This window comes from Canis lupus, chromosome 18 (genome assembly GCF_048164855.1).
Source record: "Canis lupus baileyi chromosome 18, mCanLup2.hap1, whole genome shotgun sequence".
NCBI classification, from domain to species: Eukaryota; Metazoa; Chordata; class Mammalia; order Carnivora; family Canidae; genus Canis; species Canis lupus.
The window spans coordinates 1,515,081-1,542,934 of NC_132855.1; the positions used below are offsets into that span (position 1 = coordinate 1,515,081).

General features: G+C 53.2%; 1 protein-coding gene and 2 long non-coding RNA genes across 3 annotated transcripts in view; 2 read left to right on the forward strand and 1 right to left on the reverse strand.

Moving 5' to 3' along the window:
* Window positions 1–555: 555 nt before the first annotated feature.
* On the reverse strand, window positions 556–3,806 carry LOC140608568 (uncharacterized). The gene is made up of 2 exons (XR_012010548.1): window positions 3,294–3,806; window positions 556–2,717 (listed from the first exon to the last, which is right to left on the reverse strand). It is a non-coding gene; the product is annotated as an uncharacterized lncRNA (long non-coding RNA).
* Window positions 3,584–5,062, forward strand: LOC140608567 (uncharacterized). The gene is made up of 3 exons (XR_012010547.1): window positions 3,584–3,993; window positions 4,607–4,769; window positions 4,944–5,062. It is a non-coding gene; the product is annotated as an uncharacterized lncRNA (long non-coding RNA).
* A 12,677-nt stretch (window positions 5,063–17,739) lies between these two features.
* Window positions 17,740–27,854, forward strand: part of FAM3C (FAM3 metabolism regulating signaling molecule C) — a 52,641-nt gene continuing 42,526 nt past the window's right edge. Inside the window, exon 1 of the mRNA XM_072783301.1 lies at window positions 17,740–17,870. The gene's annotated coding sequence lies outside the window, so the exon portion shown is untranslated. The remainder of the gene's footprint in view (window positions 17,871–27,854) is intronic.

Sequence of the window (27,854 nt, forward strand, 5' to 3'; positions counted from 1 at the left end):
GCCACTTCCAGGGGCTTTCCTAACAGATATTGTATATAAGATATGTAAGAGATTATATATCAAATACCTGTCAAAAAAATGAATATTAGGAGTAGGAAGGCAACACACACCGACACGTACAACTGCGACAGGCGGTGAGGACGTGGGCTCTAAGTGTGCCAGGATAGCAGTGGACCTTTTCGGGTACATATCAAGATAATCCTCAGTTTTCTTTTCAATGGACCAGCTTCCGTGACCTTGGGAGGAGGGGAAATGCATACACAGCTACCGAGATACAGATAGCGCTATTAGCAGACTTGCCTCAGTGTACAATAATTTACAAAGGTTAGTTCTTAATATTTTCAGGGATCTCTAATTCAAACCCATGACCACCACCACCACCACCACCACCACCACCATGGAGCTTCTCTCCACCAGTCGCAGTATAGATTTGCTCGTTTTATGAAGACAGGGATAAAACAAATCTGAAAAATTGACCTCACTAACAAGTTCGTGGTGGTATTTCTCAGGAAGGATTTCAATTTCATTAAAGGGTGAATGAAAAGGAAGAAAAGAAACTTTTTAAACTTTGTTTTATTGTTTTGTGCAGTCTTTGCTTTTTATTTCAACCTTGAAAGAGTGGAAATGCATTCAGGTCATCGGGGTCAGACCATCTCAGAGTAAAGTAAAATGGAGGCTGTCGTTACAGTTTCCCCACTGTTGGCGTTTTTTTTTTTTTTTTAAAAAAAGAAAGACCTGAGGTTCATATATATAAATGTAATCTATAATTCTTCTCTTAGTATCCAGTCAAAACTGAAAAACACACGGTTATTCCTTCTGCAGGATCCAAGACCATGTACCCCCTTGAATGTATAATCCCTTCCTCGTTCTGCCTTTTCTCTTCCAGATTAAGGGTTGCCCTTGGTGCTTATCCTTTCTTTAGCATATTTCACCTATATACACATCCACGCGGGGAAGCACACTTCTCCGAGAATGGTGTTGGTCCCACACTCTAGAGAGGATTCGTGCACCAGGTTAGTCAAACAAGCTCTCAAAAATAGCTACTGGTCATCGCACACACTCTCCGTTCCTTTGGATTGTTGCAGGCTGTGGGGCGAATAAATATAAAATCGGGGCAAGGGAACAAAAGTAAGATTTATTTTATTTCTCTAAGTAAATGCCAAGTATTTCCCTAAGTAAATGCTTTCAGGAATAGACCTAACGTTATATAAATATAATGATGAATCTAGCACACTGGAAAAAAAAATACACAACCCTATGATAATCAATTAGCTTTTAAGACCGAGGATAAAAGTTTACCCACATTCGTTTCTGTTGAACTTTTAAATGATTAAACTTCATATGAATAATTGACAGCAAAAATTGGCCAACGTAAGAAACCTTACCAGGAACATAAATATATCCCTGCTTTGTTCACCATCTTAGTAATATCAATTATGTTTGATTAAGAGTTTATGAGAGGGCCATTGGGCCAAATGCATCTATTTGCTGAATATTATTGACCAAGGCTGTGAACTGACAAAGTGGGACCACTTTGGGGAGGGGAGCCATCAGTCAGCTTCTGGGAAGACGGATGGGATCCTTACTGGGTGCAGGTGCATTGCCCCATGACCTCTCTCCCACAACCAACCAAGGTGAAGTCACACATCTGATCTGTTCACTGACTTCCCCTGAATTATAGGATCAGGAGTTAAACTTATCTACCGAACTATTTTAATAACGAATGGAAAGACATTAAAGAATTAAAAGGAAAATGTAGATGTCATTGACCTTTCCTACTCTTCCTCTTTTTAAAAATGGAGGACTATTTTCTATGTGAAATAGAAGACAAAGCTGTAGAAATCATGACTTCAAGTGGCGGAGGTAGGTTAGCCTAGCACAGGATTAGGGTAGGCCTTCCGATCCGTTCTCTGCTTTGAACTTAAGTTCATCCTTTCTTATAAGGACACACATGCTGTGAGATAACAACTTCCATTTCCGTTTCTGAAAACTATTATTTTCTGATATTGCGTAATCCCTCTTGATTTTGATTCATGCTGGTTAGAAAGATACGCGGAGTCCACGTAATCCGCCACCTTTTTTAAACATTCTGCGGCCAGCCAAGGTGGGCTTGGAATCCACGGGCTGATAGAGATTCGTACTGACGCTGTCCTTAGGATACACTCCAGTCGAGGAGAAGTTCATATTATTTGAGTGTTCAGAAGTCTTCTCTTTCCCTGAGTTGTCCTTCCTCCTTCATTCTCTATCAGATCTCCTCTGGGTATTGGCCTGGGCCTCTGGTCGTGAGCTGGCAAAGCTGATCAAAGTTTCCTGCCCTGGAGCCTTCGCCATCTCAAGTTCCCTCGTACCCCAAATCCTCCCTAACCTTATTGTAAACCCGTGGAGGGCATGGACTTTACATAGTCCTCTCCAAATCCCCAATTCCTACAACTGTGCTTGGTACACAGTATATTCAATAAACGTGTGATCAGAGAATAAATTTTGCCAGGCATTACTGGAGAAACGAAATGAACTTCCTTCTGCTGTACCGGTCACTTTATGCTTCAGGACCGTAAGGGATCTGACTGGAAAAGACAAAGAAGGTGAAGGAAATGGAAAATCCTCTCCGACTCGCATAACCAACCACTTGTGGGAGGGGAGCCATCAGCCAGCAAGTGGGAAGGCCGGTGGGATCCTTACTGGGTGTAGGTGCGTTGCCCGATGACATCTTCCCGCACCTGCCAGGATGAAGTTACACATCTGAAATCTGAAACCGGAACTCAGTGGTGAGGGCGTTAGCAGACGGGCATTTGGGAAAGGAAAATAAAAGTACTTTTCTGATGGGCAGAGAGCACGACATGAGACAAACAGCCTTTGAAAAGATGGCATCACCATCAGAGCCCCCGTGGTTGCCACGGAGATCAGGCCAAGATACCACCCTTGGCCAGTGGTGGAAAAGTCAGACCACAGAACCGTGAGGTCACATTAATGTTCATCTAGGGCAGTTCTCCTCAGTAGGCGCTCCTGCCCTCTTTAGGCTCTGAATTACTTAGCATGTAGGAAAAGGGGGAGGGAGACATCACTGGAAAGGGGTCAAAAAACTAAAATGTGGTTAGAAGTAAGGAGAAAAGCCAAAAACAGGGCAGCCTAACGTCAGGGGGTATTGGCTCTCTCAACCAGACGGGGCTCTTGGGAGAGCTCTTGGGACGGTCGGAGACCAGGACCAGTGATGGATAAAAGCATAAACTCCAAAAGGAAACTAGAGAGCAAGGCCTGGGAGAGACAGAGATTCCCCCCCTAAGTCACCCACGTACCTGCGGAGGGAACCACACGAATATACCAGAGATCGGGTGTCTCAGGGCCTTGTTGGCTTGCACGCTTGGATGTTTGTCCTGAAAACTTTTTCCAGTCAAGTCCACGAGTAGCTTGATTTTACTTACTCTAAAATATGCCACTTTTTGCTCCATGATGTCCTTTCTTCCTGTTTACCCTCTTCCCTTTCCCCCGACAGGACAGGCTCAAAGCACATGAACCGTGATTCATGTGACTGTTTAAGGTCACTGCAACCTTGCAGTGAAAGGGAACCACACAGCACGCACAGAGGTGTCAGGGGATGACTTTTAAAATCCTAAAGTCCATCTAAATTAAGCAGTGAAACGGGTCAGGTCAAATGCACATAAATCGCCCACCACTTAGCCTCTGCAATACGGCCTTTCTAAAGGATCTCACAAAATGCTGATCCTATACAGTGAAATTCCGGACTCAATCGCATTACGTGTTGTGCAGAAGTGCTTGAGCGGGTTCCAAAAGCAACCGTCTTTCTTGCAGCCCACTAACTCCGTTTTCCCTTAAGGAGGCTATTTTTGTATTCAGAGAGGAAATAATGGTGCAAGAAAGGGATCCGGCCAATGGGTGGTTTGCTTGACGGCTTTCTGGCATCTGGAGGGCTGGCTCGGGTGATTGCAACGTGATGTCCCCGGACGCGCTGCAGGACGCCCACCTACCTCCTGAACGGTGAGTCTATCAAAGAGGGAAAGTGTTCTCAACTATGACGTCCTTCCAAAGAAGCCGAAACTGTTCAGGACCCCAGGAGGTCTCGGGAAACGCCCGATGCGGCTACACCGTAGGTGCCCCTTTATTCCCTGGGCGCCTGGGTTCTTCCTTCAACGCTTTTACCCTGGGAAGAGAATTCCTTGGTGTTTACCAGATAATTATCTGCACACGTGGGCCAAGGAGCTGAAAAGGAAAGACACTAAGAGAGAAGGGACTTTTTTTTTTTAATTTTTTTTTTTTTTATTTATGATAGTCACAGAGAGAGAGAGAGAGAGAGAGAGAGAGAGAGAGAGGCAGAGACAGAGGCAGAGGGAGAAGCAGGCTCCATGCACTGAGAGCCCAATGTGGGATTCGATCCCGGGTCTCCAGGATTGCGCCCTGGGCCAAAGGCAGGCGCCAAACCGCTGCGCCACCCAGGGATCCCAGACATTTTTAAAAGTAATTTTACATTGCACCTTTCTGGGCTCCTTTTGTCTTTTTCGAAATCGTCATGTGCCTCCGTTTTGCAAAGACATGTCAACATCTCCAGGAAAGGAAGATTCATTTTGGCATGTCCCCTTTTTCTTCTTTCTAGATATGTGTCCTTTGACCTCGCTGCAAAGATCCTTCCGGAGCTACGATGACCCATTGCTTTCCCTAGGTTTCTCTTTCACATTTCAAAGGTAGAATTTCCAGCCTCTCCTTTGGGAAACTCATCTTACAAATTTCCATTAGCTTTGGACTCAAAACGCACCCGCGTGAGTAACATCTGCCCCTGGCGCGTCGGGATGTAGCCGGGATGGGGGTCGGGGAAGGGCCTAAGGCTCTCCCAAGCCCATTTGCTCATCTCCACGTCTGGGTTACTTGTGATTACTGATCGTTGCCAATGCAGGGGGTTGAACGTTATGTACCATGTACCCGTTTTCTCACAGGTTGTCCCCAAAGTGAGCCTTGGACCAAGAGCTGCCACGTAGACATTTATTAAGCAGCATAGTTGTTAGCAGTGGACACAAAACAGAATAAAGCCATTCGTATAAAACTCTTCCGTGAACTCTTTGAAATCCCGGGTCTCTGTACCCTGCAGAGGTTTGAACATAACTGGCAGAGGAGGTTCATTGGACAGCGGCCCCTCGTCTGAAGTAGGAACATTCTAGATGCGGAGCCTCCGGGGACCGACCTTCAGGATTAAAGCTCACTGGATTCTCCGCCCTCGTTCCTGCAATGGGGAGGGGGAGTTGTCGGCTTTATTTTAATATTTTTTTCTAATATGTCCATCACAAAAGCTCTCATTCACCAGCGAGTGAACACTCCGTGTCTAAATTCTGCCGTGCTGATTAGCGAGACCTTTTGTGGTTACGGGAGATGGAAAGGTCATCTGTAGCCCTTGCACTACAGCTGCGGCGGGGCTGCAGCGGTTGTTTGTTTTATTAATTTTTTTTTTTTGGATTTTATTCCTTTTATTTATTTATTTTTTAATGAATTTATTTTTTATTGGTGTTCAATTTGCCAACATATAGCATAACACCCAGTGCTCATCCCATCAAGTGCCCCCCTCAGTGCCCGTCACCCAGTCACCACCACCCCCCGCCCACCTCCCCTTCCCCCACCCCTAGTTCGTTTCCCAGAGTTAGGAGTCTCTCATGTTCTGTCTCCCTTTCTGATATTTCCCACTTCTTTTTTCTCTTTTATTTCTTTTAAAGTAATCTTTACACCCAACACAAGGCTGGAACTCACAACCCCAAGATTGAGAGTCGCAGGCTCCACCGACTGAGCCCACGGAGCCCCCTGGGTGGTGCCTTTTGTAAATGTGAACAGAGGATGCCCAAGTTGTGACTTTCTGGTTAGAGACCCAGGGAGCCTAGAGCTGACTCAGGCCAGAGCAACGTGTCGCGCCTCTGCAGGGCGCCCGGGCTCCCTGGACACGCACCGACCTCACGGCGGCCCCTTGAGCGTTGCCCTGGTCCTTGAGACACCTGCACATGCCTCGGCCAAGGAGAGTCGGCCTCTGGGCGCCTGCTGCAAGGAGCGGCCCAGCAGCGGGCGGAGGGCTGGGCGCGGTCCGGGTGGCCCCGCAGCTGATGGCCAGGCCGGCTGAGCACTGGGTCCCCTGGGGCGAGTCCTCCCATGTGGTGATGGCCCAGGGCCAGGGCATACCGGATCCCCTGGGATAAGTCCTCCCACGCGGTGACGGCCCAGGACCAGGGTGCACCGGGTCCCCTGGGGGGGGAGTCCTCCCCTGCAGCTGACGGCCCAGGACCAGTGGGCTCCAGGTCCCCTAGGGCGAGACCTCCGAGCGTGATGACCCCACGTGTCTGGTCTCAGGCACCCCACCAACAGCCCTGGGGACCGGTCACGTTTGTCGGACACCAGCCCCCCCGACAGGCACTTTCTGGCAGTAGAGCTTCCCCGGAGTCCGCCACCAGGTCATCACCCTGCCACGTCTTTCCGTGCCTGTGGCGTCCACTCGAGAGCACAGGCTGCCTCTCCCTTGGGGCGCTTCCCGACTCCCCACTTCACTGCGGGCCCAGTGTGGATCAGAACGCAGAATCATATTCAAAACCAACCCCCAGAACGCTAGTGCTAAAGGAACTAAGCGTTTCCCTGTCCATCTGTCCTGCGCGTGTGCCCGGCACTCACTCCCTGGCGCAGGGTCACCAGGCCGCGGCCTGGAGTAGGGAGCCGCTGCCCAGATCTGCCCACGGTGAGCCCAGGATCGTAGCCTTGGGGCTGCCTGGCCTGGGGGGTAAGAAGCCCACTCCCCTGGGATGGCTCCCTGCAGCGGCTTGGCCCTGACAGCTGGGGTGCGCCTCCAGCCCCCCAGGAGCCGCCGCCTGGCCTGCACCAAGGGGTAGAGGGCAGGCGCTGCACCAAGGCCTGCACCAAGGCCTGCACCAAGGCCTGCACCAAGGGGTGGAGGGCAGGCGCTGGCCACGAGGCTGGGGCAGGGAGGAGGCCGGCAGGAAGGGCCTAGGGAAGGTGACGGCCTGGGAGCTGCGGGGAGGGGGTGCAGGAGGGGCTGCCGTTGGGGACCCCTCTGCCTCTTGTGCCCGGTGCCGGGTCTCGCTGCTTCCAAGCTGAGGGCGTAGAGCCGCTGAAGAGTGGTGGGCAGCATAGCCAAGGTCACTGAGCGAGGAGGGGGGCCCGAGAGGGCAGCTCCTGGAGTTTGTGGGTTTAAGGGTTTCTATGAGCGCTTCAGCGGGACTGTCTCAAGCTGACGGGGTGTTCCGGGTCCTGCCGATCCGGGCTTTGGTCCCCCGTGTCTCTCTTAGGTTAATGTCCACGTGCTGATGGCCGTTCCCTTTTTCTTCCCCCTGACATCTAGGAACTTATGTCTTAACTGCCCCTCGCCCGTGATATGGATGATTGTTTTTGGTTAACTGCCTCATTTTAGGACATTTTGCAGAAGTCATTGCTGCCAAGGCTGCAAAGCAGAATGGCAGTGCCGTCCGTCGGAGCTGCAGAACAGGACGCCAGGCGCCCCGACTCCGTGTTCTCCTGCCGGGGGCCTGGCCCCGACTACCTAAGGGTCCAGCCAGCTCCTCCCATTAGGGCTGCAGGTGAGCATTGGCTCCGCACCGCCAAAGCATGTTTCATCGTCCCATCAGCCTCCGCTCACAACACACTGATGCAGATAGAATCCTTTAGAAGGTAAGACAGTAGGCACAGGGCCTCGAACCCCAGCCGGGTCCTCCTACGTGTGGAGCCCCGTGACGGTTACTTGTGTATGCAGCTTGGCCAGGGGCCCACATATGCGGTCCGACGCTATTCCGGGTGTTTCTGAGGGTATTTTAGGATGGAGCTCACATCTCCATCAGTGGATTGCCCTTGCTCGGTGGGCGGGCTTCCTCCACGGGGTCGGCGCTGGAGCCCAACAGAGGGCCTCAGGAGGGGAGGCTCCCCCTGCCCGCAGCCTTCACACCGGGAGACCCCCCCCCCTTTTCTGCCTTCACACTCTTGCTGGGTTTTCAACCTCTGGCTTTCCGACTGCGAGCACCCTGTGGGCTCGGCGGCTCAGCCTCTGGATGCGGGCATGGGTCAGGCCCCGGCGCGGCCGGAGCCAGCTCCCGGGTCCTCTTCTTGGTCCCAAGTGTCCGGAGCACCATGACCGCAACAGGCCCTGTGGGTAGGTGGCCGGTGGGAGCCTGGCTCAGGGACCCGCACCCCGCAGTGCCCTCTCCCGCTCTCCCTCCTTCGGAAGGCCCCGGACACAGCCACTAAAAGCCGGTGTACGACGGGCCAGCCTTCCGGAATCTCCCATGTGTGACCCATGCCCTCATTTGTACGGATGTTTGCAAAACTTCTCGAAGGGGAACCTCTTCCAGGCTGACGTCGGGGGCCGGCGGAGGGAGGCCTATGACTTCCTGCCTACGACTCCTTGACATCGCGAGCCCAGCAGGCAGGTGGACCCGGACGTGGACACCACTTCACTGTGTCAGCAGGAGGAAGGGAGGCCTCCCGCTGTCCCCGCAGCAGCTAAGCCGACGGGACGCTGCCGCACCTCAGCCAACGAGGAGCCCCCCACTTCAAGCTCCTAGTTCACCCCGATGCACCTGCTGTCTGCGACGGCCCTCCCAGCCCCCGCCCTCCTTCACTACAGGGTGTTCCCCTCGTTCCCTCCGTGGAGGCTCCCGTTAGCGCCGTGGCCTGCTTGCCCGGGATGTCAGTTCCCTGCTGTTTGTGAATAAACTCATTTTTTTGATGGTTAAACAACTGGCGACTTTGTTTTTAAGGTTCACAAGGCATTCCTTGTATCTACGGTCTCTAAGCTTTGGCGGGTGTTTTCCCCACAATGCGATTCCAAGGCCTTCATAGACGCCGCGGGGCGTGGCTCAGTTTCCCCAGCGTGCTATTACGTTTCTACTAGGAGCTCAAGGGAACGTTCCCGAAAGGATGAATGAATACGTTGGTTATTGCTCATGGTAGTAGGTTGAATGGCACCCTCCCCCCAAAAGAAGATACACCCCTGCCCTAACCTTTGGAACTTAGGAAGGTGGCCTTTGGAAAAGTCGTAGACGTAATTAAGGGCCTTGAGATGAGATGACACTGGTTTGCCCCGTGGGGTCAAACTCAATGACAAGCGTCCGTGTAAGACACGGGAGAGGAGAAGACACGGAGAGAAGAGGAAACGGACAGGTGGGGACAGAGACATTGACTGAAGTGAGGCATCCAGGGAAAGCCTACGTGTCCCAGAAGCTGGAAGCGGAAAGGGGGGGACTCTCCCCTGAGCCTCCGAAGGGGCACTCCCCAGTCCTCACCTTGCACCCAGAGTTCTGGCTCTAGACCAGTGAGCAGAAGGGCCCTGGGCCGGAGCCCCGGGTGCGCAGCGGCGCTACGGCCACGCCAGGAACCTAGTCTGTCCATCTGGGTCTCGGGCCCCTCGTAGGGAGTCGTCTTCTATCCGATCTGTACGCAAAGGGGAAGCCACAGAGGCAGGTGCCCCGGGCTCCCTGCAGGACGTGTGCTCTGAGTTCTTTAAACCAGCAGGTGCAAAATTCCTCCCGCCCCTTCAGAGACTGACGGGCATGATTCCCGGGAACCCGGAACGCTGTCCTCCTCCAACCGTCAAAAATGCCTCCCGTGTATTCTGAGACATTTATTTTGGGGTCACTGTAGATTCACTTGCAGCGGTGAGAGGTAACGGGGACATCCCGTGTACCTTTTACCCAGTGTCTCCACGCGGTGACACCTTACGAACCTACAGGGCCGTGTCCAAGGTCTCCAGTTTTAGTTGCGCTCGTGTGCACGTGTGGAGTCAGTTTACATCACTTGACCACCTGCGTTGGTTCCTGCATCTCACGTGTCGGTCATCACAGCCCAAGCACAGGACTGTTCTGTCGCCACGATGGTCCTTCGTGTTGTCTTTATAACCGCGTCCACCTCCTTCTGTGCCCCGCCTGCACCCTTTGTCCTTGAGGATAACAGATCGGTGAATCGCAAGGGAATTAATTGTGCTATGTGGAAAAAAGCCAATCCCCAAAGGTTACATATCATATAATTTCATTTATATAACATGCTTTTTTTTTTAAATGTTTTATGTATTTATCCATGAGAGACCCAGAGAGAGAGGCAGAGACCCAGGCAGAGGGAGAAGCAGGCTCCACGCAGGGACCCGATGCAGGACTCGATCCCGGGACCCCGGGGTCACACCCCGGGCCGAAGGCGGGTGCTCCACCGCTGAGCCCCCCGGGCATCCTATGTAACATTCTTGAAATGACAAAATCATGGAGATGGACAACAGGTCCCGGCTGCCGGGGGCCGTGCACTGTCCTCAAGGTGGAGTTTATCTACGTATAGTCAAGGGACTCGCAGGCGTCCTATACAGGAAGTCAAATTTTTCACGCAAAATGTTTGGGGAAATCTGTTTTTGAGCCCGGGGCCATCCTGATGCCGGGAACCCTGGGTCGCTGCCTGGGGAGACGCGCTAGGGTGCCGGAGGGGACCCCTACACGTGTAACCGCACCCCAAGCCCCACGGTGGGCCAAGCCACGTGCCACGCAGGAGAGGCTCCGAGAGTGTGGGCAGCTTAGCTGAGGCCACAGGGAGGGACCAAGCATGGGCCTCTGGGTTTCCGGTAAGGGGACCTTCTGGGGACCAGCCTGAGCCCCTCGGAGGGTCTGCAGGTGGGAGGAAGGCCGTTGCCCTGGGCTGGTGGCCGCCCGGCGCGGGGAGGCCCGGGTGGGCCCGCGGGAGGAGGCCGGAGCTCACGGGGGCCTGTGGGCCTGGGGGGGTGGGGGTGGGATTCAGAATTCTCTGGGACCACCGACCGTGGGAGGGTCTCAGCCCCGCCTCTAGAGACTCCACCACTGAAGAAAACCCAGACCAAACCCAAAAGTCTGCGAGGGAATCGTTCTCGTTCCAACCCCAGGGCGCAGGGTGGCCTCGACGGCCTCGCAGCCCTGCCGGTGGCCCCTCCGCAGCCGGTGACCCCGGGAGCCAGGGCCTAGCTTTCTCCCTGACTCCTCATCAGCCCACCGGCCCCGCCCAGGACTTAAGCAACGACGGCGTCGGGAGGGCCGTCCTACGGGGACAGAGGACACGCGGAGTCGGCGGGAGGTGACATTATTTTGGAAACTCCAGAAACTGAAGGTTCAATTTCCCACTCTTGGTTTTTTTTTTTTTTTTTTTTTTAAGCGAAATGAGCAATTTCCCTGGCTTTTGCTTCATGAATAGAGATGGAAAATTTGACTATTGGATAGAACTCTACAAAATACCAGATGCTCTATTTGAACAGAACTTCTCGGGGTAAATAAATTACACTTAAAAACATGTACCAAACCTCAGGGAGGCCACAGTTCTGCAAGAAACATTTCAAAATAAAAGTGCAAATGAAAAAAGAAAAGAAAAGAAAAGAAAAGAAAAGAAAAGAAAAGAAAAGAAAAGAAAAGAAAAGAACAGCTAGGGACACACAAATAACCTTTCAAATGTAATCAGGATACAATCTCGGAAGAGCTCAGATGTGGTGTCTTTAGGAAGGGCTGGGGTGAGAGTGGGAAACGGCAGTAGAAATCGGCCTGAAATGGGAAACACGGCTGGGGAAACGAATCTGGGTGGGTAGGTTAATTTTGGTTCCCTGCCTAGGCGGCGGGGACATCAAGGAACGGCCGTCGGCACGGACAGCCTTGGAGAAATCCTAGGGTCCGCGAGGCCCGACGGGCTACGGCTTCGTCTGGGATTCCACGGTTGTCAATCTGGCTCCTCGGAATTCTTACAAAGATGGCAACGGTGCATGGAATGGGTTTCGTTTCGTTTTAGTTTGCTTTGCGACTCCTGGATTTCTCAGGTCGGCTGCAATCTTGGAGTGTTGCTGGATTACCCTCAGTGGCTGTGAGATCCAGCAGAGGACAGACGTTAACGGGATCCTCAAAGGTGGACGGAGTTTGGTCGCTGGTGTTCCCAAGGCCTTGCTTTTCAAAGCAAACACCGCATTCCAGTTGGATGTAACCAGAGATCTTAACGTTTAAAAGAAACACCCGTCGCAGTGAACCCTTTGGTGCTTAGCCTAGAGGGTTCCCACCTTCGGTTCTTAATCAGAGTTGAGCTTGCAGACGGAAGCGACCGTATTTTAGGGAAACACAGATTTTGCTCCACATAGATGCTCGGTTGCTTCTTCTCGGAGGACTTTCTGGTGGACTCTTTTTTTTTTTTTTTTTTTTAATGGGATGTGGAAAGAAGTGTTTTTGGATGACTTCATGTGAGGCTTATTCATTCGTTTATTTAGAATTCTATGAATGTCAGGGGTGTAGTCACATTTTCCCATTCAGTGTGTGGCAGTTAGAAAAGAAAGTATTTGGGCTGATCCATCATTTTTTTTTCACCTTTGCTTGGCCTTACAAATACCTAATGGACTATGTGTATGTTATGCATCTGCAAGGGATGTGATGTGCGTGCGTGTGTGCGTGTGTGTGTGTGTGTGTGTTTGGCTGATCCATCATTTTTTTTTTTTTTTCACCTTTCCTTGGCCTTGCAAACAGGTAACACTGCCATAGGAGACTTCAAAAAGTAGTTTTTAGATTCTGGCGCCGAATCAGAAATTTTCCTAGGAGGTAATATTTTATAAAACAGAGTAATAAACGATTCTTCTGAAGAAACCACCAGTGACCTTAATAATTGCTTATAATACACAGTTGTGCATGATTTCAGGAAAAGGGAAGTCACTTTGTAGTCATGGTTCCAATACGTATTTTAGATGTGGGTTACCATAGTCACTGCATCATTTAATATGATTTATCACCAAGACGAAAACGCCAAATTTCGCCACACTGGAAGATCTACTAAAAAGATCTAATCCAAACCAGAATCTCCTAGGGAGTAAAATCAGGAAGATATTTAAAAACCCAAATTTTTATGGTATCTAGAGTTTTCTTGTACGTTGCCATAAAAAAGTAGTAATAGATGGAAAACCAGAGTCCTTCTTTAAGCAGAAACATGTGATATGATTTCACTGTATCTTACATATGTTTTATAATGTAAAAACCCACTTATTTTGTATAGACTGTGTGCTTATGTATCAAATATAGTGTCATGAAATCTAGGAGAATGCCGGCTTTTAAAGTACACTGATTTGCTCATATGAGTCATCTAAAGTCAAACTCACAGGAAGAGAAAGTAGGACGGTACCTGTCACGGACTGGAGGGACCACGGAATGGGGAATTATTGTTCAATAACTACAGAGCTTCAGATTTTCAAGATGAAAAGAGTCCTGGAGATGGATGGTAGTGTGGGTCGCACAATAATGTGAATGTACTCGATACGACTGGGCTGTGCTCTTAAAAATGATTAAAATGGCAAAAATGTGTGTTAAAATCGTAAATGTACATCAACTGTGCTATGGGATCTGTGGGTATTCCAGCCTTCTAAAACTTAACTATTCTGCCCTCACAGGTTCCTAGAAAATAGAAAAAAACACAACTATTGACGAACAAAGAGGGTTATGTTTTAGCTTCCCCCCAAAAAGAGCACGGTGACCCCCGAGCTGAGAACCCCTCACTGACGGGAAGGAGGATGCTTTTCCTTCCCCCACAGCTCTTACACTTCTTTTTCACGGACGTACCCCTGCACACGATACCCCTGGGCAGTCACTATTTAAGATACAAAAATGATCATCTGGGAGTCTCCAGGGTCCTCAGAAGAAAGCCTTTATCGCGTCCTTGAATTTGAGTTCGGGTGTCCAGGCGCGTCACGGCCGGGCCCCCTTCGGGGATCCATTCATACTTCTCCTCGTGAGAACGTCGGTAAAGCCAGAGAAATGTCAGGGCTGCAACACGAAAGGCAGTGAGAGCGGGGACAGGCCTGGGGACGTGGCCCTGGGCCGGGGCCTGTCCTTGGCAGGAACACCCGGGAGAGGAAAGGGGGGGCACTTAGGGCGAGGCATCTAGCAAAGGGCCAGCCGGCAACCCGGGCCTGCACAGGCTGTGAGAAGCGCCGTCGGGAAGCGTGGAGTCCGCGTAGACAGACACCTAGGGCTCAGCCGGGGTCAGCTGGCGACCGTCCAGCCGCGCAGGAGGGGGCCGGCGGGCTGCGAGGTGACACTAGCGGTGCGGGGCCTACACCACCAGGCCCACGCGGCCCGGGAGGCCTGCGGCACACTTCTGGGAGCATTCTGAAGAGGGGGCTCCAACTCGCACCCGGGTGGGTGGGATGTTACCCAGACAGGTATCAGATTTGACGCTTTTATTCTTGTTTTTATTATTCTACCTCTGTTTCCCGTCCCCCCCCCTCTGATATTTTCAAAAAGCTACGCAAGTTTCTGGCCGACTCTCTACGGGGTCGACTTTATGATCCAGTATAAACATGCCTTAATATTTCAAAGTAATCCTACTCCCTGAGCTGGTCAGCTTTGTTGTTGTTGTTGTTGTTGTTGTTTTAACAAAATTTCTTTCCACGTTTCAGATTTCTATTGCTATGTGAAAAAAAATACTACATGATTCAGCAACTCCAAACAACAGCAAACAGCTATTTCCCAGGATTCTGTGGTGCTGGCTGGTCTCAACCAGGAGGCTCCCAGGCGGCACCGTGTGGGGTCACCCATGGGGCGCGCTCCACGGGCCCGATGACTTCACTCCCACACCTAGGACCTCGGGCAGGGTGTCTGGGGTGGGTCGTGCCGCACGAGGTCTTGGTCTCTCTCTGCGGTTTCTCCTTCTCCAGGAGCCTCGTCCGACCGTCCCTATATGGTGACTGGCTCCCAAGGCAGTGGAAATGGAAGTTCCAAGGTTCAGCAGTCACACAGCATTGCTTCCAGCATATTCTGTGTATCAAAAAAAAGTCCCAGGGCCAGCCTAGGTTTGAGAGCAAGGCAGGCAGACTGTACCCCTCGACGGTAAGAGTGGCGTGATTTGCAGGGATGGGAGGAATTGGACTCGCGGGCAGTGCACTAGTGCAGGTAGACGAGACTGATGCCCAAGGGAATCAAAATGGGTCCGATGTGAGAATGGGTCCGGTTAAAGTTCTGAGGCTTTTCATCAAGTTTCTTTTTTTTTTTTTTTTAAGATTTTATTTATTTATGAGAGACAGAGAAAGGGAGAGAGGCAGAGACACACAGGCAGAGGGAGAAGCAGGCTCCATGCAGGGAGCCCGACGCGGGACTCGATCCTGGGACCTCAGGGGCACGCCCTGGACTGAAGGCAGACACTTAACCGCTGAGCCACCCAGGCTGCCCTCATCAAGTTTTATATTTAACAATATTATGTAATCCGTATATGGGAAATAGTGTAGTATGTTAGGGCTCTACATAAATCTCTGCCATCATCGAAGAGAAAATGAACTTTTCTTCCCAAGTACACATGAGGTGGGCTGGGCTCTGAGGCTGAACATGTGGGTTCGAATCTCGGCTCTATCACGTACTAGCAAGGGGACCTCGGGCAGTTTTCCCTTTCCCTCTCACATTTTCTCCTCTATACTTATAGGATTGTCCTGAGGATTAAACGAGCTAACATAGCTGCGCTACTCAGCAAGGATCCTGGCACACGGTAAATATGTAATAAATATTGGCTGTAAAAATACAAATTATTAATGCGTATTATCATGTCACACAGCAACAACACCTGTTTGGATTAAACCTCCCAGAGCTGCAAAGAACTCTGTTCTCTGTAGTCTCATTAAACTTAATCACTAATCTTCATTACTTCCTGACTCTCCTACCTCTTGCCAAGTAAAAAAGGTAGGTGAAACACCGGGTTGCTGAACAGGTGTTCCCAAAAAAAACCCAAAAAAACAAAAACAAAAACAAAAACAAAAAAAAAACCACCAACTTTTAACCATTGCAGCTCATGTGAAGAAATATAGTTTACATTGCAACACAGGACACTGTCACCCAGACACTCACCCACACTTGATACAAACGAACAAATGTTTCATGAACCGACACTTAGCGTCACCTTGTGCTGTGAATGCTGAAGCTTTTGTCCTATTCCGTTCAATTTGACAACAGAATATTGGTTGTGATCCACTAGTATTATTTTCATTACCTACTGAGGGGCTCTAATCTGTATATCGTGGCCACGGGCACGTAGCCTATTAAATGCAATTTCAAACCACAAATTGTTCCAAGTATGGTTGCTGTAAGAATACGGCCCGGGTCACGTCTACACGGGCCAATTCAGCTAAGGATGGGAAAGCTGCTGCATAAATAAGGCCTGACATCCTTTTCAAGAGGTTTCAGAAATTCTTTCGGTGGGACGGGGGCGGGGGGTGTCTGGGGGGAAACACGTGTACAGTACATGTTGTGGGTTTAGGCACCGTAAGAAATAAAACGTCTCGGGGAGCCTGGGGGGCTCAGTCGGTTAAGCACTGGACTCCCGGTTGCCGCTCAGGTCCTGATCTCAGGGCCCTGGGCCTGTACCCCAAGGGGTTCCCCACTCAGCTGGCCGTCAGCTTGAGGATTCCCTCTCTCTCCCTCTCCCCCTACCCTGCTCTCTCTCTTTCTCTCAAATAAATAAATCTTTAAAAAAGAAACAAAGCGCCTCATTGTTTGGAGCTGGAGGGACCCAGGCTGGAGCTCTAGCTGCACAGCTCACTGCCTCCTACTTGCGAGCAAGTGATTCAAACTGGGTTTTGGAATTGTGATTTTTTTTTTTTAACTTGTTAAGAGTGACACGCAGATAATGTCTATTTTGCCTGAGTCGTGAGCCTTAAGGGAGAACACGCCCTTAAGAGGCGTGCAAAGTCCTGGGCACCAGCGGGGCTCCAGAGGGCCTGGTCGCCTCCCCCTGCAGGTTCCCAGCTATTGTTTAGGTTCCGTGTTTTATACTTTTGGAGAAAAGCTAAGGCTTCGTGGGACACTAAGCACTGTGAAGCCCTGTTAAGCCCAATGCAGTGTGGTCTCCCCGGCCACGTGCTGTCCTGATGGCCGAGGGGCCTTCACAGTCACCCCGCTCCCCGGCACTGCAAGGCCTGGGCCTGGGCCTCGGCAGGAGGGGATGTGCGGGCCCCACCCAAGGGCCGGGGCCTGGGGCTCACCCAGCCCCGACCCTGGGGCCTGACCCGGGGAGCCGGGGCTCCGACCTTGCAGGCCCCGCACACCGCGCCGCCTTCCCCCGGGCCCGGGTCCCCTGGCCCTGGCACCTGCCCGGCACGCCGTCGCCCTCACCGCTTCTCTGCAGACTCCGGCCTTTAGGGTCGGGATGCGGTGACGGGGAGGACGGGGAGGATGGTGGACCTGGCCTCGCACTGCCCCTCCCCGGGCCCCGCAGCCCCCAGGCGGCACGTGCAGGGACCCCCGTGCAGCAAGGGCAGGGGCCCCCCTCCTGCCGCAAGTGCAGGGGCACCCCCCTGGGGCAGCAAGGGCAGGGGTCCCCCTGGGGCAGCAAGGACAGGGCACCCCGGGGAGGCAAGGGCAGACGACCCCCTCCTGCCGCAAGTGCAGGGGCACCCCCCTGGGGCAGCAAGGGCAGGGCACCCCCCAGCAAAGGACAGGGGCACCCCGGGGAGGCAAGGTCAGGGCACCCCACCCCGGGGCAGTAAGGGCAGGAGGCCTGCAGGGAGGCAAGGTCAGGGCACCCCCCCACCCCCGGGGGTTAGCAAGGGCGGAGGGTCCCCAGGCGGCAGGTGCAGGCCCCCCTCCTCCCCCCTCCCCCCGCCCGCGCAGCCCCGCCCCCTCCCTTCCCCTCCCCGCGCCCTCCCGCCCTCCCTTCCCGCGGGCCGCGCGGTCCTCCACCGCCAGGGGGCGGGCGCGGCTCCCCGGCGCGGGGCGCGGAGGCGGCGGGGGCGGGGGGGCGGCGGGCGGGCTTCCTCGGGGCGGGGCGGGGGCGCGGAGGAGCCCGGGAGGAAGCGGCGGCCGAGTGGCGGCGGTGCGGGCGGCCTCCGGCAGGACTCGGCGCTCAGAGGCCGGAAGGCCCCGCCGGAGGGCGAGTCGCGGCGGGTGAGGAGGGGGAGGCGGGGGCGGGGCGCTCGCCCGGGGCGTCGTGGCGCATCCCGCGGGGGGGGGGTGGGGGGGGCGGGGGGTGGAGGCCGCTGCTCCCCCGCTGCACCCCCATCACCCCCCGCTCTCCCCGCTGCACCCCCTGCTCCCCCTTGCACCCTCCCCTGCTCCCCCGCTGCAACCTCCCTCTGCACCCCCTGCTCTCCCCCCTGCTCCTCCCTGCTCTCCCCCCTGCTCCCTCCCTGCTCCCCCCCGCTCCACCCTCCCTCCTGCTCTCCCCCTGCTCCCGGCCCGCTGCACCCTCCCCCTGCACCCCCGCTGCACCCTCCCCCCTGCTCCCCCCCTGCACCCCCGCTGCACCTCCCCCTGCCCGGGCCTGCACCTGGCCCTCGGTGGGCGCCCCCGCCTGGGGGCCTGGAGGGTGGGGGGGTGCTGGAGGCCGGCTCGGCTCGAGGAGGGGGAGGGAGCGCGGGCCGGGCCACTGCTGGGCGGCGAGGGTGGACCTGCTGCTGCCCCGGCCCGGCCCGGCCCCGGGGAGGAGGGGAAGGGGGGGCTTGGCTCCCTTGCAAAGTTTGAGGTCTCCCGACCTGGAGGCACTTCTCTCCGGCACGAGCTCGTGGACACCCGGTGCCACCCAGGAACGTGCTGCTCCTTCCTCGGCTGCTGCCCGCAGAATTCCCAGGGGGCCAGGGTTAGGGACCTTACACCCAAATAGCACACGTGTCCAACCGAGGACTCCAGGTAGCGACCTACCCCTGCGTGTCACCATCCCCACCCCCACCCCCCCAGTTCCGTGTCATACAGAGCTGCTGTCTAACCCACAGAACCTTTTTCTCTCCCTTTCCCAGGAATCTAGGGATACAAGGTAGGACACTGTAGTACCAGGTTGCTTCCTGGGCGCTGTGCCGAATGCTTTCATACCTGTTGGTTTCCCAACAAGCCAAAGAGTTAGTCCTTTTATCTTTCTTATTTTTGCAGGTGAAAATGGGGGGCTGCTCTAGAGGTTAAGTGAAGGTCAATGGTGACGGTCGATGCGGGACCCCCTTGGGCCCTTCCCGGCCTTGGGGCGCCCGTGATATACTGTTAGATGCTACAGGGTTTGGGAAACATCACTGATATTCATGTTGTGCATTGTACGGGGTGCAAAGGGAGCTCCATTTAAGTTAGAAAATAAAGTTGCTAGCTTAGGCTCTTCAACAAGAAATGGGCAGAATCAGAGTCCGTTGGGTCATATCGTTAATTGTACCTCTTTCTAAAGGCTGCCAGTCTCTTGAGTTCTCTAGCAGTTGACTGAGGTTACCCCCCCCACACACACACACCCCTCCCCAATCTTATGCAGGTGTTACAAGCTTTGTTTCACAAATTTCCATGTAATGTCTTCCCAGCTCACCCAAGACTAGCATTTCTTGACAGTGAGAAATAAAAAGAGTTCGATGGAGTGATTCTCAACCTGGGGATCTCTTAGAATCAAACACGAATGAGGCTTTTTAAAAAAGACACAGGCCACATTCCTTCAGAATCCCCATGGTAGGGGGACTTGGGTTTCAAAAGGGAATCACAATGAGACTGTGCAAAAGCCACTTTCAGAATGGACTTAGAAGATACTTTGTTACAATCACCAACTTTGGATTGCTACCTTAAGCATTAGTAACTAATATTTCATAATGAATGAAGATACATTAAAAACGAAGGTGATTGCAGAGAAGGGGCTAAGGGCTAAGAGATTATTGAATGGCAAAAAGTAGTATTGTCAGTTTTGGATCATCAGAGTTTTACCTTTTGGTTTTTCCTCCCCCACACACATATTTTAATCGTATACGGTGTCCCTGTTCAAAAATTTCTATATTCATTTAAAAATATTCAAGTGCCCAGTATGTGCCGATTATTATAGGAATCACGGATGCTAAGATATAAGACAGCCTGGGCCTGCACAAAGCTGTTTTCTTTGAGGCAGTGAGTCTTTCTCTTTTTTTTTTTTTTTTCATTTTTATACCCATTTCTTAAAGCTGAAAGATGCAAGACCCAAGAACCAACAAATTTTGCCCCGAGGTCGCACAGAAATCCATTTGGCTCAGAGCTTCACACAGTAGCAAACATTTGTTTTGTACTTAGTCCAGGAGGGTTCCCTCCTTGGGATCACAGAGCCTGGGTTTAAGCAGTAATTCTTCATTAGGTGCTTCATGAATGGCATTGACTGAATTCTTGAATCCCGTGCAGTGCCTTTTTTTCCCCCCCTTAATTTGGGGAGATTGAGCAAGATCCTCAAGATATTTAAGCTTTAGGAGGTTTTTGTGATTTTTATTCAGCTCCTAAAATACAGTCAGCTGACCTTCTTTCAGAGGAGGAAATTCCGTTTCCACCGCTTACCCCACTGGTGTTCTTTCAATCTTTTTCCATGGCCTCTTCCATTTGATTGAAGCGATTCTGAGATGACTTAACATCTCCCTGATTTCTAATCCAATCACTTTTTTCATCTACTGTTTATATTTACAGTTTTACTCTACTGTTTACGATTTTTACAGTTTTACTCTGATTTTTTTTTTTAATTTCCTTCTTTAGGAAATTAAATTCATTTCACATCAGCATTTACCAGTTTTAAGTGTGCGGCTCAGTAGCGTGTAGCACATTCACGGTGGTGTGCAGCCGTCACCGCTGTGTAGTCCTGAGACGTTTTCATCATTTCCAGAAGGAGAGCTCTTGTCCGTTAAACAGTCACTCCCCTCTCCCCGTTCCTTGAGCCCCTGGCAACCGCTATTCCTTGTGGCCCTGTTGGTCTCCCCATTCTGGGTGTTCCATACAAATGGGTCCTACAAGAGGTGATCGCTTACGTCTGGCCGCTTCCACTGTGCACGGTGTTTTAGAAGGTCACCCACGACAGCGCGTAAGAGCACTGGGATCACTTTGTGACTAAGTGATAGTCCAGGGACCGATGCATTCCGCGTCTTGTCTAGGCCTCCCCCCGCCGATGACGCCCTGGTGGTGTTTGTGTGCTGGGGGAAGCAGCTCCGTGGACATCACTGCCGCGGTCGGGTCCTGAGGCGAACTTCATCCTAGGTTCTAGCCAACTCCAGGCCCAGTAGGGCATCAGGACTGTCATCGCTGCCATTCACCACCTGCAGCGAAGGGATTGCCGGACGTGTCCTGTGGTCGGCGAAGACGGATTTCTCCACGGGCTCAGAACAGTTGACGCGAGCAGCTTCTTGCTACCTGTGCTTTGCAAACAGCTGCTAAGCCTCGCTAGGCCTTTGGGGTGGAAGCGGTGTGCCTTCCGGGGCACGCAGACGGCTCTGCTCCTGCATTTCCTCACGTGGGAGGTGCGACCAACAGAATGACGTCTGCTCTGGCTCAGTTAAATTCTGCACACTACTTAGTTAGGTTCAGGCTCAGCCGACGAGCCCTGTAGGGGAATCCTTAAACCTTCATCCGGAGCAAGAACTTGTATGTGCTCCTCTGGCCCCATGTAACTTAGCTGTAGGACAGGAAGATGGTTTGATTGTAAGTGTGAGCCTTTCTCTAATCCTTTTTTGGTTGTTGCAGTTTGTGAACTGGACACTTGCGTGCCCTACTGAGTTTCTTACGTTTACAGCGTACTTAATTTTATTTTTGCCGTGGTTCTCAGCGATCCCGACTTCTGCTCTGCGTGTCCTTCTTTGGTTTCCCGGAGGGACAGCGGGGTAGTGAGTGGCTCCCAGCACACCTGTTGCGCGCACGGCTGTAGAAGTCCGACGGCGCTTGCAGAGCTCGATGTCACTTTGGCCTCTGTGTTTGGCCTGCTGGTGCTCTCAGTTACAGAAACCTGATCATTTAATGTCTTCCGCCGGATTATAGCTTTTTACGCGAAATTCTGCTTTGGTAGGTGAGGAAAAACTGCAAGAGAGCGTGGGGGTGATTTTGAGGCGAATACTCCTATAACCTTTGCAAACAGGAGCTTGCTCTATGCTGTTCCTCGATCCCAAGTCTCCAGACGGATCGACTGGCCGCCTTTCCCTCCTCTCCCCTGCTGCAGACCTGGCCCCGAGTCAGGCTGATTTCCATTCATTGTTAAGGAAAGAATGAAATTCTTGTTTTATGAGTTTTACCTTTGGGCTTTTCTGGCCTAGATCGGCCAGGCCTCCCCCTCGCCTCTCCAGACTTCTCCATGCGCCTGGATCTCCGCTGTGCGGGAGTTCTGAAGTTCTCAGATCTGAAGGAGGGTGAGAACCACATGGGGAGCCCATTAAACATGCGGGGTTTTAATCCTCCTGAGGGATTCTGGGCTCAGGAATTTGCATTTTAAAAAGCCCACCAGTAATTGCCGTGGCCCTGCTGTGGGTCCCCTCCAGCTAGAGCTTCAGAGGACCGGATCTGCTGTCTCAGGGCATCGGGGCTGTTGGGGCTGTTGGTAGCGTAGGCCTCGGCCGCTATTTCGTATTCTGCTCTGGGGGAAGAACGTGGTTGTAAATCTCGTCTCGGTTTGAGACCTGTTAAAACGAGGAGAGTAGTGTGCACCGAGGAATCGGGAAGTTGTCCCAGGTGCCCGAGGAGCCACAGCCCCTCTTAGGGTCAGTGGTCTAGGAATCCTAGAAGCCACGAGGTACAAGAACCACAGTGTAGCATTTCTTCAGACCTCTCGCCACGTAAACTATTTGTCTACCATGGCTTCGGTGCCGGGTGTCCTCACTGGTGTCGATTGGTGACGAGGTTTCTACCGATGACTTGTTGTAAAACACAAGCTGGCAGGGCGTACCGGCCTCCAGTGGGGCCCCGCGTCACCTTCATCCTCAGTCCCCGGGCGTGTACGTGTTGAGAGTTCAGAAGTCTTACTTCTAGCTTCTTTGTACTTGAGTGATTTCCATTTTGCGATTACAGTTCACCGAGCTATTGACGTAACGCCACGGTGGCCTCGCGGACGGCTTCGTCGTCGGTCCCGTGTTTCCCGGTAGCCTCTCCCCTCATGGATGCCGGGCGCTGCCGCTGTGCGTGTGCACCAGCCCGCTCCTCTCCCTGCTGCTGGAGCAGCTGCAGGAGACAGGTGACAGCACTGTGGCTGAGCCGCCCCGGACCCCGGCTCCAGCTCGGGCCGGGCCTTGGTGGCATAGCAGGGACCGAGTGACACGGTGCCCGGGGGTCGGAGCACGTCTTTTGGCCTAATGAGGATTCAACGAAGAGCAATCCCACCTGCCTCGGGTGGTGTCATCTTAGAAAATGAAACATTTGGGACGCCCCGGGTGGCTCAGGGGTTGAGCATCTGCCTTTGGATCGTGAGGTCGTGACCCCAGGTCCCGGGATGGAGTCCCACGTCGGGCTCCCTGCATGGAGCCTGCTTCTCCCTCCGCCTGTGTCTCTGCCTCTCTCTCTCTCTCTGGGTCTCTCATGAATGAATAAATAACATCTTTAAAAAAAAAAAAAAAAGAAAAAATGAAATCTCCTTCTCAGGAAGACGTTGTCTCGCCCTGTTAGACTTGGGAGAGGAAGCAGAGCACGTGTCCATTTCGTTTTTAATCACCTGAAGTATTTGCAGGAAACGTGGCTGGAGAGCTTGTCGACCAACTGAAATCCTTCCCAAGCCTGATACCTCAGGGTCCCAAAGAAGCAGGGACTGGAGCTCCCAAGCTGGTCACCAGGGGGATGGGGCTTCCCCCAGAAATGCGAGGTATCCTGGCTCCTGGCAGGGTGGGGTTGCAGCTCCCTGCGTGGCGTCTGTGGGGGCAGAGCCGGTGCAGGAGGGGCAGGCACGTGACTGGCAGCTCCGTGTCCCAGACTTTGTCACATCCTGGCAGGTGGAGGCCACGGAGGAGTTTCCCGGGGTGTCGCTGCTGCCCCGGCCCCTGCCTGGAGAGCCAAACGGGAGCAGGGTGCAGGTGCTTAGGGGCGAGCGGCAGGTTCGGGTCCCGCGCGGAGTCAGAAGCAGCCTCTGGCTCCTCCATCCGGTGCTTCCCATTCTCTTTGTTCCTTGGCCACCGACAGGGCGCGGGCCTCTGTCCAGGGTAGTTTGGGGAGGACGTGCCGGCAGGCGGGGCTCCGGGTCCCTGCGAACTAAGATTCTATCCTCCGACCGTCGTCCTGGCTCTGAGACTCAGATTTCAGTGTCGGCCGTTGCTGCCCAGCCTCCCCTTGGAAGCCGCCTTGCGGGTCGGGTGGTCCCGCCCGCCCGTGTCCTTCCCGCGACCACCTGAAGCACTTGTGGGCCTTGGCGATGCACACTCCACGCAGATCCCGCTCCCCAAAGCAAGCAAGACCTCGTTTCTTTGCTCCTTTTTTCTTCTAGTCTAAGGAAGGTTAGTCCAGTCCCTTAGAGACCCGGGATACTCTTCTGTTAGGTGGTCACTTAAGTTTTCCCCTTTAGGGGCACCTGGGTGGCTCAGGTGGCCGAGCGTCTGACTCGTGACCTTGGCTCAGGTCATGATCTCAGGGTCATGGGATCGAGCCCCGCGTCGGTCTCCGCGCCGAGCTTGGAGCCTGCTTCAAATTCTCCCTCTCCCTCTGCTTGTATGCGCTCTTTTTTCTATAAAAGAAAAAACAGATTTTTTTTTCATTTAATTATTACCAGGTTATATACCCAGTTTTTAAAGATGTGTAACGTGTGTTTGTTCAAGCGTTAGATTTTTTTAAACAGATGCATGTTCTATGATTGACCATCAGAGTGGCCCGTGCGTACTCCGATGCTCTCCGAAGTTAGCAATTGATTTTTTTTCTATTAAGCATTTAGTGTTAATAACGCCAAATTCTATTAGGTGCATAATATTTATGACACAGTGAGCCGCTCAGGTATCATAATTTGTTTTTAAATGTTCTGATTCTTTCAAATGAATGCAGCCCTCTCTCACCTCTCTTCATTTTGTTATTTCAAAAACGTATCCAGCCCGGCAGGGGTGAGCGTGCAGTAGCATCTGGGTGAGACGGGGTACCCGATAGCAGTTGGCAGCTACTGTATGGTTTTTTTGGTTTGTTTTTTGTTTCTTTTTTAAAGTAAAGATCTTTGAAAGCTTCAATTTGTAATATTGTGGGACGCCTGGATGGCTCAGGGGTTCAGCACCTGCCTTCAGCCCAGGGCGTGACTCCGGGTCCCGGGATTGAGTCCCACGTTGGGCTCCCTGCATGGAGCCTGCTTCTCCCTCTGCCTGTGTCTCTGCCTCTCTCTCTCTCTGTGTATCTCTTATGAATAAATAAATAAAATCTTTAAAAATAAATAAAAATGATCAAACACCAGATAACCCTCCCTTGAGCTATCACAAAAAGAATCACTTTTAAATACCCATGTAAGGAAAACAGAAGCGTGTCTCTTCACCAACATAATTTACAATTAATGAAGTGGATTGTAATAATATTAATATTTATTCATGTCTGTCTACCTGCTGGGATTGCTTTGGAAAACATTCCAAAGTCTAGATTAGATCTGTCTTTGCCGTAGATGGACCGCCTCATCTATGGGAAGGGAAGGTTTTTCCTTCCTTTTGAAGAGGACCCATTGTGTTGTTCATTGTGGAGTCTATGCCTCATCCCACGGAGAGCAGCTGAGTATGGAAACGTGTGACGGACACGTACTGCACGTGGAATTCAGGGCTGCTCGACTGTCCTACATCTGTAGTCGTACTTCCCCGAGGACAATAGCAGCCTTGCAGAACGTGTGTCCTGCAAGTAACCCTGCAAGAAGTGTTGGAGTATTGGAGACTGGTCTACTTTAAGTCTTTTTTTTTTAGTTAAGATTTTTTATTTAGATTTTTATTTATTTATTCATGAGAGACACAGAGAGAGAGGCAGAGACACAGGTAGAGGGAGAAGCAGGCTCCATGCAGGGAGCCCGACGTGGGACTCCATCCCGGGACCTGGGGTCACGACCTCACGATCCAAAGGCAGATGCTCAACCCCTGAGCCACCCGGGCGTCTGTAGTTTAAATTTTATTTTTGATTTCTCTCTTATGACCCATGGGTCAGGGTGGCCCAGGAGCCAAGACAGGTTTTTGTGTTTTTAAGTGATTGGGAAAAAAAAAAAATCAAAAGTAATGTTTGGTTACATGAAAACTTTTATGAAATTCAGGTTTCAGTGTTCATAAAGTTTTATCACAACACAACTGGGCCCGTCTGTTTACGTCCTGTCTACGGCAAGTTTCCAGCTACGACTGCAGAGCAGAGTGGTTGCTATGGGGACTCTGTGTATGGGCCACGAAACCAAGGATATTTACCATCTGGCCCTTTTACAGAGAAAATTTGCTGACGTTTGCTCTGTTTTCTTCACATAAGTGTAGGTATCTTTTGCAAATTGTTTTTATTTTTATTTATTTTAAAGATTTTTATTTATCCATGAGACACGGAGAAAGAGGCAGAGACCCAGGCAGAGGGAGAAGCAGGCTGCCTGCGGGGAGCCCGATGCAGGACTCGATCCCAGGACCCCAGGGTCACGGCCTGGGCCCGAGGCAGCTGCTCAGACACTGAGACCCCCGGCGCCCCTGCAGATGGTTGGCAGCGCCTCACGTCTGTTTGTAAACGACTCGGGAACAAGTCACCCCATGACTCTCAGGTGTCCGTGGCCTCCTGTTTTCAGCTTTAGCTCATTTCCCTGGTCACGGCTCTAAGTCCGAAAGCCTCACGTCCTGGCCCGGGGGCTCCAGAGACCGCGGCTGCGAGGGGATGAGCTTGAGATGCGCGGGGTGTCCCCACGAGCCGGCCCGCGGGGTCGGGGAGGCCGAGAGGCCCGGGCCGTGGCCGCACCAGGGGCGGCTCCTCCGATCAGAGGCCTGGGGCCAGGGGAGCCGCGGCTGGGGGTTCAGGCCAGGTTCTGGGGCGGCGAGCGGATGCTCCGGGGCGAGGCCGCGGGCGGGCGATGGGAATCGGCGGTGCTCGGGCTCCTCGGCAACAGCCTTGTGGAGCCGCACAGAGCGGCGCAGACCCGACGCAGCCGTCACAGGCCTCTCCGGGCTCGCGGCCACTGGCTGTCCTCGTGTAGGGTCCGTGGGGACCCGTCTCATGTCCACCTGCCTCCTCGTGCAGGGCCCATGGGGACTCGTCTCACATCCACCTGCTGTCCTTGCGGAGGGCCCGCAGGGACCCGTCTTGGTCCACCTGCCTCCTTGTGCAGGAACCGTGGGGACCTGTCTCACATCCACCTGCTGTCCTTGCGAAGGGCCCGCGGGGACCTGTCTGGCGTCCACCTGCCTCCTCATGCAGGGCCCGCAGGGACCCGTCTGGCAGCCGCGGTTGGCGTGACCTTGCCGTTGGCCCCCCCGAGCTGCAGCTGCACTGAACCAGCGATGCCCCTTCGCAGCTGAGGAGAGTGACCCAGGCGTTTCGTCTGGTTTACGGAGTGTGAGGTGTTGGCCGCGCGTGGGTGTCCCCGCAGCCTGGTCATGTCCTGTGGTTTCCAGGGGGCTGTGACCTGGGTGCCTCGTCCCGCGGCCTTCGGGGCCTGGAGTGGGCGTGGGCAGCACAGGCGAGCAGAGCCCCGAGCAGCCTGCGAGCCCTGCATGGGCCGGCGTGGACCCTGGCCCGTGGCCGCTCCTGCGAGCACGTCGGGAGCCACCGAGGTGACAGGGAGGTTCGCAGCGTGAGCCTGGCGCCTCCGCTCCTCGCGCTGGACACCTGCCCCCCGTCGGCCGCGCCGTCGCGCTGCGGCCCTCTCCTGCCTGCTTTCTTCCTGCTGGCGGCCCCCCCCCCGCCCGGGAAGTCGTTGTCCCGGCTCATCTGTTGGTGTAGGACAGTGCTCCTGTCACTCGCCTGTCCCAGCTCGAGTCGCCTTCTCGAGGACACCGTGGAAGTCCCCATCGGCCTGTGTCTCCATCTTGTCCTGATGGTGGTTGATCCCACGTCGAGGCTTCCGGACTCGGCTCTGCTTTGAATGAAGCTTCACCGCCTGAGACCAAAGGAGGTAGTTGGGTTAAAGGAAGTGTCTGACTTGCAGGGTATCCGAGGCACTGGCCGTGCCAGCCCGCGATCCTACAGCCCCTGCCCCTAGCTGGGGCTCCCCTCTTCGGCCGGCACCACGCCCTGGGGTTCACTGCCGGGCAGCGC